The sequence below is a fragment of the Ursus americanus genome, chromosome 2, assembly GCF_024610735.1.
Source record: "Ursus americanus isolate L20-20 chromosome 2, mUrsAme1.1.p, whole genome shotgun sequence".
In the NCBI taxonomy this organism is placed as follows: Eukaryota; Metazoa; Chordata; class Mammalia; order Carnivora; family Ursidae; genus Ursus; species Ursus americanus.
Window position 1 is genome coordinate 70,669,162 of NC_142128.1, and position 16,779 is coordinate 70,685,940.

General features: G+C 38.8%; 1 pseudogene; it reads right to left on the reverse strand.

The window, feature by feature from the left end:
- Positions 1-512: 512 nt before the first annotated feature.
- LOC123785650 (C-terminal-binding protein 2 pseudogene) lies at positions 513-1,749 on the reverse strand (annotated as a pseudogene).
- Between the last annotated feature and the right edge of the window lie 15,030 nt (positions 1,750-16,779).

Genomic DNA, 16,779 nt, shown 5'->3' on the forward strand with positions numbered 1-16,779 from the left:
TCTGTACAGGAGCCTGTAATGGTGTTTGATCCTATGCTGGCAGTTGTCTAACACAGGCAAACAGTTTTCTCCCCATTTTGTAGTAATTTAATTTTTCTATTAGCAAAAGAGCTCTCCAGCCACCATGGACCAAAGGAACTAGAGTCATAGGATGAGGATTTCCTCTTAGTATTTTTTGATATTTGGAACTCCTGAAGCAACGTTCTAGAGCAAGGTGGTCAGGACCTGCTGTGCCCAAAGAATGGATAAAGAAAAAAGATCTATTTATTTTTCATGATTTGATGCACAGTTGAAGAGCATAACACATCATAACAGACGTTGGTCATTAATAAATCACATCCTAGTCTTTCAACGCTTCTGTAACCAGAAGACAGCTTCAGCTTTCCCATGTCTGGGCTTCTAGCCCTTTTAACCCTGAGACATCAATGATGCATATGTCTGGAATCAGTTAAAAAGTTGGTCAAATTCCTTTTCTTAGTTCACCTATTTTTCACCGTCTCTTGGTTCCAGGTTTATCTGAATGATGACCATTTGTCAGTCATTCTCTGCTGTTGCTCATTGGGGTGCTCTCTATTGTCCCCATGTTTTATAGGCTGGTTGGGAGAGGGAGCTTGGGAAGTGTGTGCCAATGTAGGGAGGTTGTGAGTCACTAGGATACCTACGGGGATGATCCCTTCCAAGGCTTCAGGAAGTCCTCTGGGAGCCACACCCACATTGCGTGTCGGGTATCTGCATATGGTGCCCTGAGCTCCTGATTGCTGATCTGTTACTGACTAGGGAGCTGTTGTGACAAAGAATTCCTTGTTCACAGTGTCTTAAGCTTTCGGGGATGCAACCTGTGATTGCCTGGCAGATCTCGGTGGCAGCTGCCTCTCTCATCTCTAGTGAGGCTTGCTCACTATTCTAAGCTATGTGGGGCATACAAATGAGATTCAGTACATCTTTCAAGGGACCCTAAGCAAAGCTGAAATGCTCTGATTCATGCACTTCAAGGGCTGCCCCAAGTATCTTGCCTTCCTTGAGGGCTTGGGCTAAGGCTTTCTCATTCACCAGCCCACTGTGGGCCGCATTCAGTAGGAATGCTCCATGGCTCATTGATGTGGTGGTGGTTATGTTCATTGAGATTACAGTGCAAGGGGACCCAGTCGCTCTGATACAGTACATCCTGCAGGGCATGGACCCTCTGCACACCCAGGGACTACCCTATCCTGTCCTGTAAGTAGGGGTCATAAAATGTGATGCTGAATCCAAAGGCCTTGGCTGGAACAGTAACCGCCTGACCTGTGCAACAGAAGCGGATGAGGCCCAGTGCCTCCCCATGGATGCAGCTGCTCGAGAGGTGTCCATCTGCCCAATGCTCTGGACCAGTGTGCCTTCCTACAGCACCTGGTAAAACCATGCGTTCCGCTGGTAAAGTTTAAGGATGTGACAGTTGCTGGAGTCAGCTGGCTCTTCTACTGCTGAGGGATGTTGCACGTGGCAGTCCCAAGCTTGCCAGCAGCCTTGATGTCAGTGTTGTTGTAGCTGCTCCCAGTCTGCACGATCATTCTCCAGGTCGTCCCTGGTAAGGGTGATAATGGTTTGGCATATGCATCACCGAAGGTCCCTCAGGACTGGCATCACCATAGTCTGGTCTCTGTCACTGAGTAGAGCCACCAGAGGGCGAGGGTGGGGGCTGTTCATGATCTGGGGGTGAATACCTTCACAAATTCTGTCTAATCGCTGTCTCTTGATTTTGTGCTTATCCATAAGGCAATTTTTAAAAAAGATTTTATTTACTTATTCATTCATTTATTTATTTAGAGTGGAGGAAGTGGGGAGGATTGGTGGGGAAGGGAGAGGGAGAGAATCTTCAGCAGACTCCTCGCTGAGCTTGGAGCCTAAGGGATGGGAGGACCCGGAGATCCTGACCTGAGCTGAAACGGAAAGTCCATTTCTCAACCAACTGAGCCACCTTGGCACCACAAGGGCCATTCTTCATGGAACTTTGCAACTCTCTGATTCAAAAGGCAAAATGGTCCTCTAAGAATTTAGGGGAATGTGCAGGAGTGTGTGGCATTATGCCATTATGAACCCAATATAAAGCTGTCCATAAACTATAGTTCACACAATGGGCTGTCTCTGTCTTTAAGGGAATCCAGGTTCATTGGGTCAAAACCATTTAGGGAAACTCTGGTTCAGCTCCAGGCCTTGGGTGCAGGTTCAGGGCCCACCTTACAGTCTTGCATTGTCTTTTGGCTCTTTCCCAGTCCTGTCCTGGGACCAGGAGGGGTATCAACGACCCTGTGGGTGTGGATGGTGTTGGACCAACCTTGGCTGCAGGGATCAGACCTCCACACAATGGCCTGTTTGAGGAAGGAGCCATTTCTTTTGTTCTTTTGTTCTGTTTCCCTGCTAGACAATAGAGGCTGAGAGTTCACAGTATAAATTATTATTATTATTTTTAGCTCTTCATCATAGTTGGTGATTTTGAATGTTTTCTCTTTATTCATAAAACTGTAGAAAATTAGAAAATACATAAAAATAGAAAAGAAGCAAATAAAAATTATCTGAGAGTTTGCCAGTGATAGTACCATTCACGTTTTAGAATAATTTATCTCTCTTTATATATTTGTATATTTGTGTGTAATTATATGTATATGTTTATTTGTATATATATATATATATATAATTTTTATGGTGTAAAATTGTGATCATGTTACCTACACAACTGGCATTATATATACCCACATATATACAAGTGCTTTTTCACTTCATGTTTTTTCATAAGTATTTTCCAGTTATCACATAAACTTTGAAAACATCATTTTTAAAATTTCTATAATATTCCATTAAAGGTGTTTCCACAATTTATATAACTCTTTTCCTTTTGTTTGGTTTTATGTTTTCAATTTTATACTATTATAAGCAATTCTGCATAAAATACACTTGTACAACAGATTTGGTTCACAACCGATTATCTCCTTAGAATATGTTGAGAAGAGAACTTATTCTATTAGAATGTAAGAATACCTTTTTTTTTTTTTTAAATGATTTTTTATTATATTATGTTAGTCACCATACAGTACATCCCCGGTTTCCGATGTAAGGCTCGATGATTCATTAGTTGTGTATAACACCCAGTGCACCATGCAATACGTGCCTTCCTTACTACCCATCACCGGTCTATCCCATTCCCCCACCCCCCTCCCCTCTGAAGTCCTCAGTTTGTTTCTCATAGTCCATAGTCTCTCATGTTTCATTCCCCCTTCTGATTAGCCCCCCTTTCTTTATCCCTTTCTTCCCCTACCGATCATCCTAGTTCTTATGTTCCATAGATGAGAGAAATCATATGATAGTTGTCTTTCTCTGCTTGACTTATTTCACTTAGCATTATCTCCTCCAGTGCTGTCCATGTTGTAGCAAATGTTGAGAACTCATTCTTTCTGATAGCTGAGTAATATTCCATTGTATATATGGACCACAACTTCTTAATCCAGTCATCTGTTGAAGGGCATCTCGGCTCCTTCCACAATTTAGCTATTGTGGACATTGCTGCTATGAACATTGGGGTGCATATGGCCCTTCTCTTCACTACGTCTGTATCTTTGGGGTAAATACCCAGTAGTGCAATGGCTGGATCATAGGGTAGCTCAATTTTTAACTTTTTAAGGGACCTCCACACTGTTTTCCAGAGTGGCTGTACCAACTTGCATTCCCACCAACAATGTAGGAGGGATCCCCTTTCTCCACATCCTCTCCAACAATTGTTGTTTCTTGCCTTGTCTATTTTTGCCATTCTAACTGGCGTAAGGTGGTATCTCAGTGTGGTTTTGATTTGAATTTCCTTGATGGCTAATGATTTTGAACATTTTTTCATGTGTCTGTTAGCCATTTGTATGTCTTCATTGGAAAAGTGTCTGTTCATATCTTCTGCCCATTTTTTGATTTGTTTATTTGTTTCTCGTGTATTGAGTTTGAGAAGTTCTTTGTAGATCTTGGATACCAGTCCTTTATCTGTAGTGTCATTTGCAAATATATTCTCCCATTCCGTGGGCTGCCTCTTAGTTTTTCTGACTGTTTCCTTGGCTGTGCAGAAACTTTAAATCTTGATGAAGTCCCATAAATTCATTTTATCTTTTGTTTCTCTTGCCTTTGGGCATGTGTCATGAAAAAGGTTGCTTTGGCCGATGTCGTAGAGGTTGTTGCCTATGTTCTCCTCTAGAATTTTGATGGATTCCTGTCTCACATCGAGGTCTTTCATCCATTTGGAGTTTATTTTTGTGTATGGTGTGAGATAGTGGTCAAGTTTCATTCTCTTGCATGTAGCTGTCCAATTTTCCCAGCACCATTTATTGAAGAGACTGTCTTTTTCCCACCAGATGTTTTTTCCTGCTTTATCAAATATTAGTTGCCCAAAGAGCTGAGGGTCCATTTCTGGGCTCTCTATTCTGTTCCATTGGTCTATGTGTCTGTTTTTGTGCCAGTACCATGCTGTCTTTGTGATCACAGCTTTGTAGTACAGCTCGAAATCTGGCATTGTGATGCCCCCAGCTTTGTTTTTCCTTTTCAACAGTTCCTTGGAGATTCGGGGCCTTTTCTGTTTCCATACAAATTTAAGGACTGTTTGTTCCAGTTCTTTGAAAAATGTCCTTGGTATTTTGATCGGGATAGCATTGAAAGTGTAGATTGCTCTGGGTAGCATGGACATTTTAACTATGTTAATTCTTCCGATCCATGAGCATGGAATATCTTTCCATCTTTTTATGTCTTCCTCAATGTCTTTTAAGAGTGATTTATAGTTTCTAGAATATAGGTCCTTTACGTCTCTGGTTAAGTTAATTCCAAGGTAACGTATGGTTTTTGGTGCTATTGTAAATGGGATGGATTCCCTAATTTCTCTTTCTTCGGTGTTGTTATTCGTGTATAGAAATGCAACTGATTTCTGAGCATTTATTTTGTATCCTGCCACGTTACTGAATTGCTCCATAACTTCTAATAGTTTGGGAGTGGCTTCTTTTGGGTTTTCCATATAGAGTATCATGTCATCTGCAAAGAGAGACATTTTGACTTCTTCTTTGCCAATTTGAATACCTTTGATCCCTTTTTGTCGTCTGATTGCTGTTGCAAGGACTTCTAGTACTATGTTGAATAATAGTGGCGAGAGTGGGCATCCTTGTCGAGTTCCTGATCTTAAGGGAAAGGCTTCCAGCTTTTCCCCATTGAGAATAATATTTGCAGTAGGCTTTTCATAGATGGCTTTTATGAGATTGAGAAATGTACCTTCTATTCCTACACTCTGAAGGGTTTTAATCAGGAAAGGATGCTGTATTTTGTCAAATGCTTTTTCGACATCGATTGAGAGGATCATATGGTTCCTGAGTCTTTTCTTGTTGATATGATGTATCACGCTGATTGATTTGCGAATATTGAACCACGCTTGCATCCCAGGTATGAATCCCACTTGATCGTGATGGATAATCCTTTTAATGTACTGTTGGATTCTATTAGCAAGTATCTTGTTGAGGATTTTGGCGTCCATATTCATTAGGGAAATCGGTCTGTAATTCTCCTTTTTGATGGGGTCTTTGCCTGGTTTGGGGATCAAGGTAATATTGGCCTCATAAAATGAGTTTGGTAGCTTTCCTTCTGTTTCTATTTTTTGAAATAGCTTTAGGAGAATAGGTATTATTTCTTCTTTGAATGTTTGGTAGAATTCCCCAGGAAAACCGTCCGGGCCTGGAGTTTTGTTATTTGGAAGGTTGTTTATCACTGACTCAATTTCTTCATAATTAATTGGCCTGTTTAAGGAATCAATTTCTTCTGGTTTCAATCTTGGTGGTTTATAGGTTTCCAGGAAGGATTCCATCTCTTCCAGATTGCTTAGTTTATTGGCATATAGCTGTTGATAAAAATTTCTAATAATCCTTCCAATTTCAATGGTGCTCGTCGTGACCTCTCCTTTTTCATTCATAATTTTAATAATCTGGGTCCTTTCTCTTTTCTTTTGGATAAGTCTTGCCAGGGGTCTGTCAATTTTATTGATTCTCTCAAAGAACCAGCTTCTAGTCCTGTTGATCTGCTCTACTGTACTTCTGGTTTCTGCTTGATTGATTTCAGCTCTAATTTTGGTCAACTGCTTCCTCGTGCGTGGATTAGGCCTGTCCCTCTGTTGCTGTTCCAGCTTCTTGAGGTGAGAATATAAAAACTGCATTTTAGATTTTTCTATTCTTTTGAGTGAGGCTTGGATGGCTATGCATTTCCCCCTTAGGACTGCCTTTGCAGTATCCCATAGGTTTTGGACTGTTGTATTTTCATTCTCATTGGTCTCCATAAATTGTTTAATTTGATTTTTGATTTCCTGGTTTATCGAGTCATTCCTGAGCAGGATGGTTCTTAGTCTCCAAGTGTTTGAGTTTCTTCCAAATTTTTCCTTGTGGTTGAGTTCCAATTTCAGAGCGTTGTGGTCTGAGAATATGCAGGGGATAATTTCAATCTTTTGGTATCGGTTGAGACCTGTTTTGTGTCCCAGAACATGGTCTATTCTTGAGAATGTTCCATGGGCATTAGAATAGAATGAGTATTCTTTGGTTCTGGGGTGTAGTGTTCTATATATATCTATGAGGTCCAACTCGTCGAGTATGGCATTCAAAGCCTTTGATTCTTTGCTTAGTTTTTGCCAGGGTGTTCTGTCTATTTCTGATAGTGGAGTGTTGAGGTCCCCTACTATTAATGTATTTTCATTTATATGTCTCTTTATTCTGGTTAAGAGTCGGCTTGTGTATCTTGCTGCTCCCCTGTTGGGGGCATATATATTTATAATTGTCATATCCACTTGTTGAATACTTCCCTTAAGAATAATATAGTGCCCTTCTGCATCTCTAACTATAGTCTGTAGTTTAAAATCCAATTTATCTGATATGAGAATTGCTACCCCAGCTTTCTTTTGAGGTCCATTTGCGTGAAAGATGGTACTCCATCCCCTTACTCTCAGTCTGAATGCATCTTTGGGTTTGAAATGAGTCTCTTGTAGACAGCAAATGGATGGGTCATGTCTTTTTATCCAATCTGCAACCCTGTGGCGTTTTGTGGGATGGTTCAAACCATTTACATTAAGACTGATTACTGAGAGATATGATTTTAATGTTGCCATGTTGCCAGTAAAGTCTTTGTTTGTATTGGCTGTGACTTTCTGTTCTGTATCACTCTTGGGGCCTTTTTACTTTTATAGAACCCCCCGTAATATCTCCTGTAGAGCTGGTTTCGTGGTTACAAAATTGGTTAGTGACTGGCGATTCTGAAATGTCTTTATTTCTCCATCAATTCTGAATGACAGCCTTGCTGGATAAAGGATCCTTGGCTGCATGTTTTTCTCTGAAAGAGCTTTAAATATGCTCCCCCAACCCTTTCTCTCATTCCAGGTCTGTGTAGACAGGTCTGACGTAATTCTGATGGTTTTGCCTTGGTATGTGAGAAATTTCTTTGCCCTGGCCGCTTTCAATACTGTATCCTTGCATCTAATATTTGCGAATTGCACTATGACGTGACGTGGCGTAGGTTTGTCATGGTTGAGCTTGGGAGGGGTCCTCTTTGCCTCTTGGACACGAATGTTTGTTTCCCTTGCTAGATTAGGGAAGTTTTCAGCTACAATTTGTTCAAATATCTCTTCTAGACCTCTGTTTTTCTCCACCCCCTCGGGGATGCCGATGATTCTAACATTGGATCGTTTCATTGAGTCAGTAATCTCCCGTAACCTACATTCGTGGGCGTGGATTTTTTTAAGACCATCTTCTATTTTCATTTTTTCCTCTATTAACCCATCCTCCAATTCACTAACCCGTTCCTCTGCTTCTGCGACCCTGGCCGTCAGAGCCTCTAGTTTTGCCTGCATTTGGCTCATAGAATTTTTAATTTCTGTCAGATTCGCTCTCATTTCTGTCCTTAGGGATTCTATATTCTCAGTAACCTTTTCGTTAATAGTTTTTTCAATTCTACTCATCATTTTGACCATCGTTACTCTGAATTCCATTTCTGATAATTTGGTTACATCCATATCCATTATTTCTGTGGCAGAGGCCACAGAATCACTGTCTTTTCTTTGCTGGGGGGGGGCTTCTCCTTCTTGTCATTCTGATGAAGAGAGGTTGCGGGGTTTCCAGAGCCCAAATTATTGACTGGATCCCAGGCCGTGCCCCTTGTTTTATAGGGATCTTAGGGATGTGGGCTTCTTCTTTAAAGATTTTATTTATTTATTTATTTATGTGGCAGCCAACCAGCGAGAGAGGGAACAGAAGCAGGGGAGTGGGAGAGGAAGAAGCAGGCCCCCAGCAGAGGAGCCCAATGAGGGACTCCTTTCCGGATCGCCGGGATCACGCCGTAAGCCGAAGGCAGGCGCTCAATGACTGCGCCACCCAGGCGCCCGGGTTGTGGGCTTCTTGATTTTTCAGCCTGCCTTCTGTGTTCTGGGGGAGGGACCTGCCGCGCCGACACTCAGGCAGCCCTGTTTGGGTAGAGTCTCAGTGTCCCCTGCGAGGGGGGATGGGGATGGGCACTCCCTGAGCCGGTATTTCCAGGCTTTTGTTCTCTGGCGGCTTTCCCTGGCGGTTTGCTGTGCCTCTTCTGAGAGTCAGAGCAGCAGCGGCCAAATTTCAGCCTCTGTCACAGAACAGAGGGATTGCGGCCCGTTCTCTACTAATATTCTGGCCACTTTAACTCTGTTACTGTTGGTGCTGCTCAACCCTGCAGCGTCCCGGGATGTGCGCCCCACACCCGGCGTCCCAGCCCTCACTTCCAGGGCCGGCGCGTCTCTGTCCTTTGTGTTTCTAATGCCGCCAGCCGCCAGCCGCCTCGCGCGCGCTCCCGGAGCTCCCGGTCTCAGTCTGGATCCAGTGAGCGCACCGGGATTCCGGTGTTCCGCGAGATGCCTGGTGGCGCGCGCACCCGGCTCACGGTCTCAGTCTGCTGTTTTGCGGGTGCCGACCACGAGCCCGCCCGCTCTCCCGTGCAAGTGGCTACCGCTTCCCGGCGCCCGAACACGGCGGCTCCCTCCCCCTTCCGTTTATCTTCCGATATCTGTGCACAGTTTCATGGCTCCCCGCTTCGTACCTCAATACTCAGCGCTGGAGATGTTCATTTGTAGAGATCCAGATGCGTCTTCCTGCGTCTCAGGCTGGTTCCGTGGGTGTTTAGGCTGGTCTGGTACCCATCCAGCTCGACTCGGGGGACCGGCTGAAAACGGTGTCTCCTACTGCTCCGCCATCTTAACTCCTGTAAGAATACCTTTAAGAGTCTTAAATGCAAATCCTGCAATTGTACTGTGTTTAGGTGTATTTAGTCCTGTTGGGGAAATTCCGGGAAACTCTCTTTAGGGCAAGGAAGTTTTAACAGCTTACTTACTCAGCATGCATTTCTTGAATTCATAGTATGTAACAACAGCTCTCTCAGGTGTTGGACATCATCAGAGATGAAAAAGGCAGTTTTGCTCTGATGAGATATACTCCAGAGAAGTGCTGTGCTTCTCCTTTAGTCAAGATGACCTTTTACTAGGAAGGCCCACCTTCCCATGTCCCAACACAACTCCCAGTTTAACTCATCTCTTTCCTGTGGAGGCCTTGCTGCATTTTGGTTATGCTTTCCGCTTCCTGAATCATTAGACTTGGGTTAGATCTTAATTCTGTCTTGTGTATTCATGGTTAGGTTAACATTTTAAACTTTTGCATCTGTAAAATGAGGATAATAATGCTACTGACATCACTGTTTGTTAGTTTTAAGGGACATTATGTATGTAAAACAGTATAGCGTCATACACATGATAAACTTTCAATAACTGTCAACTATTATTATCATGTTTCTATGTTGAGAAGACTGAGTGTCAGTCCAATACTTATTTAGGCCTTGAGTAGTTCTAAAGCTTAATTTTCAATGACAGGTGAAGATCCAAAGGAAAGGTAGTATATAGAAAGAAGTAACACGAGACTTTTCATGTCACAATAAGTGGGAGGAATGGAGAGAAACACTGTTAATACTAGGTGCCTTTTCTTATTTTGATTTGGCCAGCTATTGTTTTAACTGCTTTACATATATTAAATTTTACCCTACAAGTCAGGTACTGATGTTGTTTCTATTTTACAGATGAGAAAATTGAGGCAGAGAGAAATTACATGGTTTGCTCAATAATTTGCAAAAAGAAGTTAATTATGGTGCTTCTCTACTAGACATTTAGAAACAGAGTCTTTTACCAATTCTTTCAGTAACTCTTCAGAGTAGTTCCTGAAGTAAATATCATTCTCACTTTACGGATGAGGAAACTAGGACTTAAATAGTATCAGGAAAGTGTCTTTGGTTCCATGACTAGGAAAGATAGCTACATTTGAATACACGCCACCCATCCTGTGTGGTTCCTCTTTCCACAGCGCTTCTTACTTTCAGGAATAAACAGTGAATTGTCTTAAGATTTGCATAACTAACAATTTATAACATTATAATATGCATTGTGTATATATACATATTTGTTCTCTACAATTCGTCCAGTAGACCACAATCTAAAGACAAGAATATCATAAAGTAAACAAGCAGGTTTTTCTCAATGAACTTTAATTTAAAGAAACACACACAATTTGAGGATTTAACATTATTCTAATTTTGAACTTGCTTTAGACTAGAAACATACAATCATTTGACTTTTGACAATTGTATAAAAGATAATTATAGCTATTCACCTTTTTCAAAGCCCACATTTAAATGAAGACAACAAAATCTGGTTTGAAAGTCTTTATTAGGTCATTCCCCAAAGAATCTTAATTGTAGCAAATGCTTTGCCTGCCAACTGGAAGAGTTTTCCCATTGGAGCTGTGTGTTTATTCTACAATATGGAACATAATTTGAAAGGGAAGTTCAAGGCCCAGCACTGCTATGTGTGACTGGACATATTGAGATCCAATAGGATTGCAGAAGTAAGTGAACAGCAGGTACCCCATCTGCAGACCTCTCAATAATGAGTGTAAACAAGTGAGATCTCATCTCTCAGTTTCACTCTCTGTGTCAGTTGGAAAATTAACAAGACACATTTTGGAGTGCAGATGAGATAGATAGAAAGGGTTCTAGGCCTTTTCTTTAAGATTAAAATATTAGATAATAGGTTTATTAGATTGAGGTGTACGTTGAGGCTTTAAATGCAAAACCACATTCTCTGTCTTTCAAGTAAGCCTAATCAGTTTACCAAACCAAACCGTGTAAGATTTGTCTATGAAGAGTCAATCACTAACTGTTGAAACCCCAGGTCAGCAGTCCTTAACAAAATTCCTCTGTGCTATAGAATGTATTTAACTTCTTCCATCAGAGGCAAGATTTGTTAGAAAATAAGCATTTAATACAGATCCACAGGGCTTTACCTGCAATTCCAAACTTAGAATAATTTTGAAAACAGAGCTTTAAAAAATGATGTCAAATTTATATAAAATAACAGATCATAAATGTTCAGTTAGATGAGTTTTGACAACTGTATACACCTGTGCAACTTCCCACACTTCCAAAAAAAAAGATGGCAACTATTTCCATTACCCTACAAAGTTTCCTTATCTTGCACCCTGCTCCCTTTTCTCCGTAATCTTCCCAGAAACCATGTTCTAATTTTTCTATCACGACAGATTAGTTTTGCCTGTTGTTGGACTTCACATCAACACAGTCATATAACATGTTCTCTTTTGTGTCTGAATTATTTCATTCAAAAACTTTTGAGATTCATCCTTATTGTTATGTGAAATATGTTCCCTTTTTCCTGAGTTGCATTCTATTATATAAATACGACACACTACGGATATCCTTCTGTTGATGAACATTTGTGTTGTTTCTAGTTGTTGGCTTATGAAATAATGTTGGTATGACTACCCTTGTACAAGTCTTTTTTGTGGATATATATTATTATTTTTCTTGGGTAAATATCTAGGAATGGAATTGCTGGGTCATAAAGGTAGATATTTAACAAGAAAATGCAAAATATTTTCTAAAGTCGTTTTACTTTTTTGTACTCCCACCCGCAAAGTATGAGAATACTGTCTGCTTTTATTCCCACCAATATTTGGCATTGTTGGTCTTGGTCTTTTGGACTTTAATTATTCTAGTGGATATGAAATGGTATAGCATTGTGGCTTTAGTTTATATTTTCTGATGATTAACGTTTAACGTTTTTACAGTGCTCACTGGCCATTCATAAATCCTGTTTTATGAAGAGGTTTACAATTTTTTTGCCTTTTTTTGAGTAAGAGTTTCAAATTTTTGATTGTTAGAATTCTTTTTTTTTTTAAGAATTCTTTATATTTTGGATATGAACCTGCTGCCAGATACATATATTGCAAATATTGTTTTCCCACAGCCTCTGGCTTGCCTATTAATTGAAAACCGAACATTTTAAGAGACATTTGTATAAATTCATTTAGCAGGAAGTCCTAATCTGAAGTAACATATAGTCTTATTTATGCCACTTTGTATCAGTATTCATATGTTTCATTGTAAAAATATTAATGCATATCATTACAAGATATTGTGTCAGAACCTACTGGAGGTTTTTCATCTTCTGTGGTATATATACTGTCCTACCTTTCTACAATCAGGAATATTTTAAATTTCAAAAACATGCAGTCATAAGAGGTAGGAATTGGGGATGTATTTGTCTTAACATGTTCTAGGATGGAGATAATGTTACTGGAATGCTGAGTGGGACAATTGTGGCAAAAGTATTGGCACCTTATATAAATGTACTTCATTTAATTATCATTATTGTAAAAGTTTTTAATGGATGACATGTAAAATTATAAGGTTTTGGAAATCATCAACCGTGTTTATTTTTAACATTTTTCAATGTACATCAAGACAAAAGAACTATAGCGAATTAAATTTAGTTAATTTATAGAAATAAATCAAATTTTTTATTATAGTGATACATAGTGTGATAAATAAAATTGATTTTTCATTGTGAATTATTCGGAGTTGTTTATAGGAGCTTTCATCTCTGACTTGATAATCCTTTATATATTTCCTAACTTTGGTATATTTTGCCTTAGAAACCTGTTTATTTCTCAAAAGAACAGTGTAAACCAAATTTTCAGTTGTAACATAACTGCAAATATATATATATATATATATATACACATATATATACACACATATACATATATATACACATACACATATATATACATATATACATATATGTATATATGTATATATTAAGATTTTATTTATTTATTTGTCAGAGAGAGAGTGCAAGCGCACGAAGCAGGGGGCGCAGCAGGCAAAAGGAGAAGCAGGCAGAGGGAGAAGCAGGCTGCCTGCTGGTGAGGGACTCCATCCCAGGACCTTGGGATCACTACCTGAGCCAAAGGCAGATGCTTAACCAACTGAGCCACCCAGGCATCCCTGCAAAAATATATTTGACTGACTTTTGATTTTAGATAATTAACATTCATTGCTGGTGAGATGGCAAGCTATGAAAAACCAAGAGCAGTAGTTAGTAAAATAGTAAAATGTGTTTCTGCGTTCTTAATTAGATTAGCAGTTAAGATGTGGGATTAGGTAAAGTCGAGAACCCCTTTTTTGTTTCAGTTTACTTTTTGCTTATTTTATCATTTTATTTGATCTTTTCTATCTTATCTCATTTTATTTCATTGTGATAAGTGTACTCTTTAATCCCCATCCCCTAATTCCCTCATCCCCCCACCCACCTCCCCTCTGGTAACCATCAGTTTGTTTTCTGTAGTTAAGAGTCTGTTCTTGCTTGTCTCTTTTTTTCCCCTTTGCTCATTTGTTATGTTTTTTAAATTCCACATATGAGTGAGATCATATAGTATTTCCCTTTCTCTGACTGACTTATTTCACTTAGCATAATACTCTGTAGCTCCATCCATGTCATTGCAAATGGCAAGATTTTATTCTCTATATATATTTCATTCTGTATGTATATATATATATATTTCATTTTCTCTCTCTATATATATAATATATATATAATCACTTCTTTATCCATTCATCTATAGATGGACACTTGGGTTGCTTCTATATTTCTATATCTTGGGTATTGTGAATAATGCTGCTATACACATAGGGGTGCATACATCCCTTTGAATTAGTGTTTTTGTATTTTGGGGGTAAATACCCAGTAGTTCAATTACTGGATTATAGAGTAGTTCTATTTTTAACTTTTTGAGAAAGTTTTCCATAGTGGCTGTACCAGTTTGCATTCCCACCAACAGTGCAAGAGGGTTCCTTTTTCTCCACATCCTCACCAACACCTGTCGTTTCTTGTGTTTTTTATTTTAGCCATTCTGACAGGTGTGAGGGGCTATCTCATTGTAGTTTTGATTTGAATTTTCCTAATGATAAGTGATGATGACCACCTTTTCATGTGTCTTTTGGTCATCTGTGTCTGGAGAAATGTCTGTTCATGTTTTCTGCCCATTTTAAGTGGATTATTTGTTTTTTGGGTGTTGAGTTGTATCAGCTCTTTATATATTTTGGATACTAACCCTTTATTGGATATGTCATTTGCAAATATCTTCTCCCATTCTGTAGGTTGCCTTTTAGTTTTGTTGATTTTTAAGGTTGAGAACTCTTAATTCTGTTATGTTGACATATGTGAGTAATTTTGATTATATTAACTACCGAAAAGTGTTTTGGAGAAGCTATGAAAATAATTTATATATTTTTTCTTTTTCAGTCTTAATTTATTTCTCACTCAAAAGACCTTTATTGTGTTTTTATGTCCTTTTTTTTTGGCATGACAAAATACGTATTTAATACATTTTATTGAGTTGAGTTTTGACCATTTCTTTGGACTGCTTTTGAAAAATAAAATTAAATATATTGATTTTATATCATGATATCCATTTCATGAATTACAAAATAGTAACTCTTTGACTATTAGGAAATGTTTCACTCTTTCTTATATTTCTTAATTATTAATATTTTTAAAGATTTATTTATTTTAGAGCAAGAGAGAGATAGAGTGAGCATGCATGAGAGCATGGGGGGGTAGAGGCGGAAGGAGAGAAGTGGACTCCCTGTTGAGCATGGAGATCATGACCTGAGCTGAAATAGAGTCCCACACTTAACTCACTGAGCCAGCCAGGCACCCCTCTTAATTATTATTTCTCAATGTTAAGGAACTTTTAAAAAAAAATTTGGAGAATTGCATAGGTGAAATGAAAGGTCATTTACATCTTTAAAGATATTCATATCTAATAAACCTATGCTATTGAGACATCAGATGTTTACAGAAAGATTTTTTCCCTTAAAAACCTTTAATTTAAAATTATATAAATTAGGCATTTTTAAAAGACATCTTTCTTTTTGCTATTTCTCTTTATTTTTGTTAAAGATGAACTAACTATAAAAATATGTAGTGGATACACAGCACAGTTTTAATTTGAATAAAGTGGAGAATTTCCATTTTTATATACCAGAATTTTAACTGCATATGTACCTTTTGTAAGTCAGAAAGGTAATGGCCAGTTACAGATAGATGGTACTTTACTCTTAATTGAAGAATGAAATTATTAGCCAAGAAATATGTAACTCTTCAAAAAACAGAGTATTGCTTATAGTACTTAATTATATTCCCCCAGATTCATATGTTTTAGCCCTAACCTCTGGTACCTCAGAATGTGACAGTATATGGAGATAGGGCCTTTAAAGAGGTAATTAAGTTAGGCCCTTAGCATGTGCCCTAATCCAATCTGACTGATATCCTTAGAAGAAGAGATTAGGATATAGGGAGAGATACCAGGGATGCAGGTACATAAAAGAAAAGGCGATGTAAAGAGACAGCAAGACCAACCCTGCCCACACCTTGATCTTGGACTTCCAGCCTCTGGAACTGCGAGATAATAAATTTCTGTTGTTTAAGCCACCTGGTTTATGATATTTTGTCATGGCAGCCCTAGAAAACTAATATGATCATCAAGCCAGAAAGAAGAAAATTTAGGCTTAGAAAGGGAAGTGAGAGAAAGAAAAGTGGAAGAAATGATGAAAGAGAATTCTTTTATCCTGGAAATTATTTGGTTATATGTCTTTTCAACTCTTTCATTACATTGGCCTTTCAAAAGGTAATGGGGATAGTAGAAATGTTCAGTGGAGGTTTCCCACAACTACAAAGTTCTTACAACAGATCTCTCTTACTTTCAAAGTTTAATGAGGCATGTTAGAAGTGAGTATGAGTGAAAGAGTAAGTGTAATAGGGTTTCGTAACATTTGTTGGGCTAGTTTTTATCACCTTAAGGCAGGGCCATACATGGAGAGCAAGCACACATCCTGTGCTTTTCTTGTCTAGTAAATATTATCAGACTTCACTCAGTACCAGGGCTGTGACACAAAATATTTTCAATGAACAGTAGAGAAGCCACATTGAATTTGCTAATATTATTTTAATATGCTCATTACATCAAATCACACCATACACTTTAAAACTGCTCTGTCCAATTCAGTAGTCACTAGCCACATGTGACTACATAAATTTAAATTTAATTTGATTTAAATTTCATCTCCTCAGTCATACAGGCCATATTTTGAAATGTGGCTCCAGTATTGAATAGCAAGGATACAGAACATTTCCATCATCACGGAAATCTCTGTTAGATGGCTCTGCTTTAGAAAATAAATTTGACCGACCTTATAGACAGAGCAAGCCATATCCATCTGAACTATTTAAATCCCTATATTATGTGTACCTTTCTTACAGCTTTTTTCTGTTTTAGAGAACACATGATTTCCTTCTGCTTGGGTTAAAACACAAAACACTAGTTTTAATGT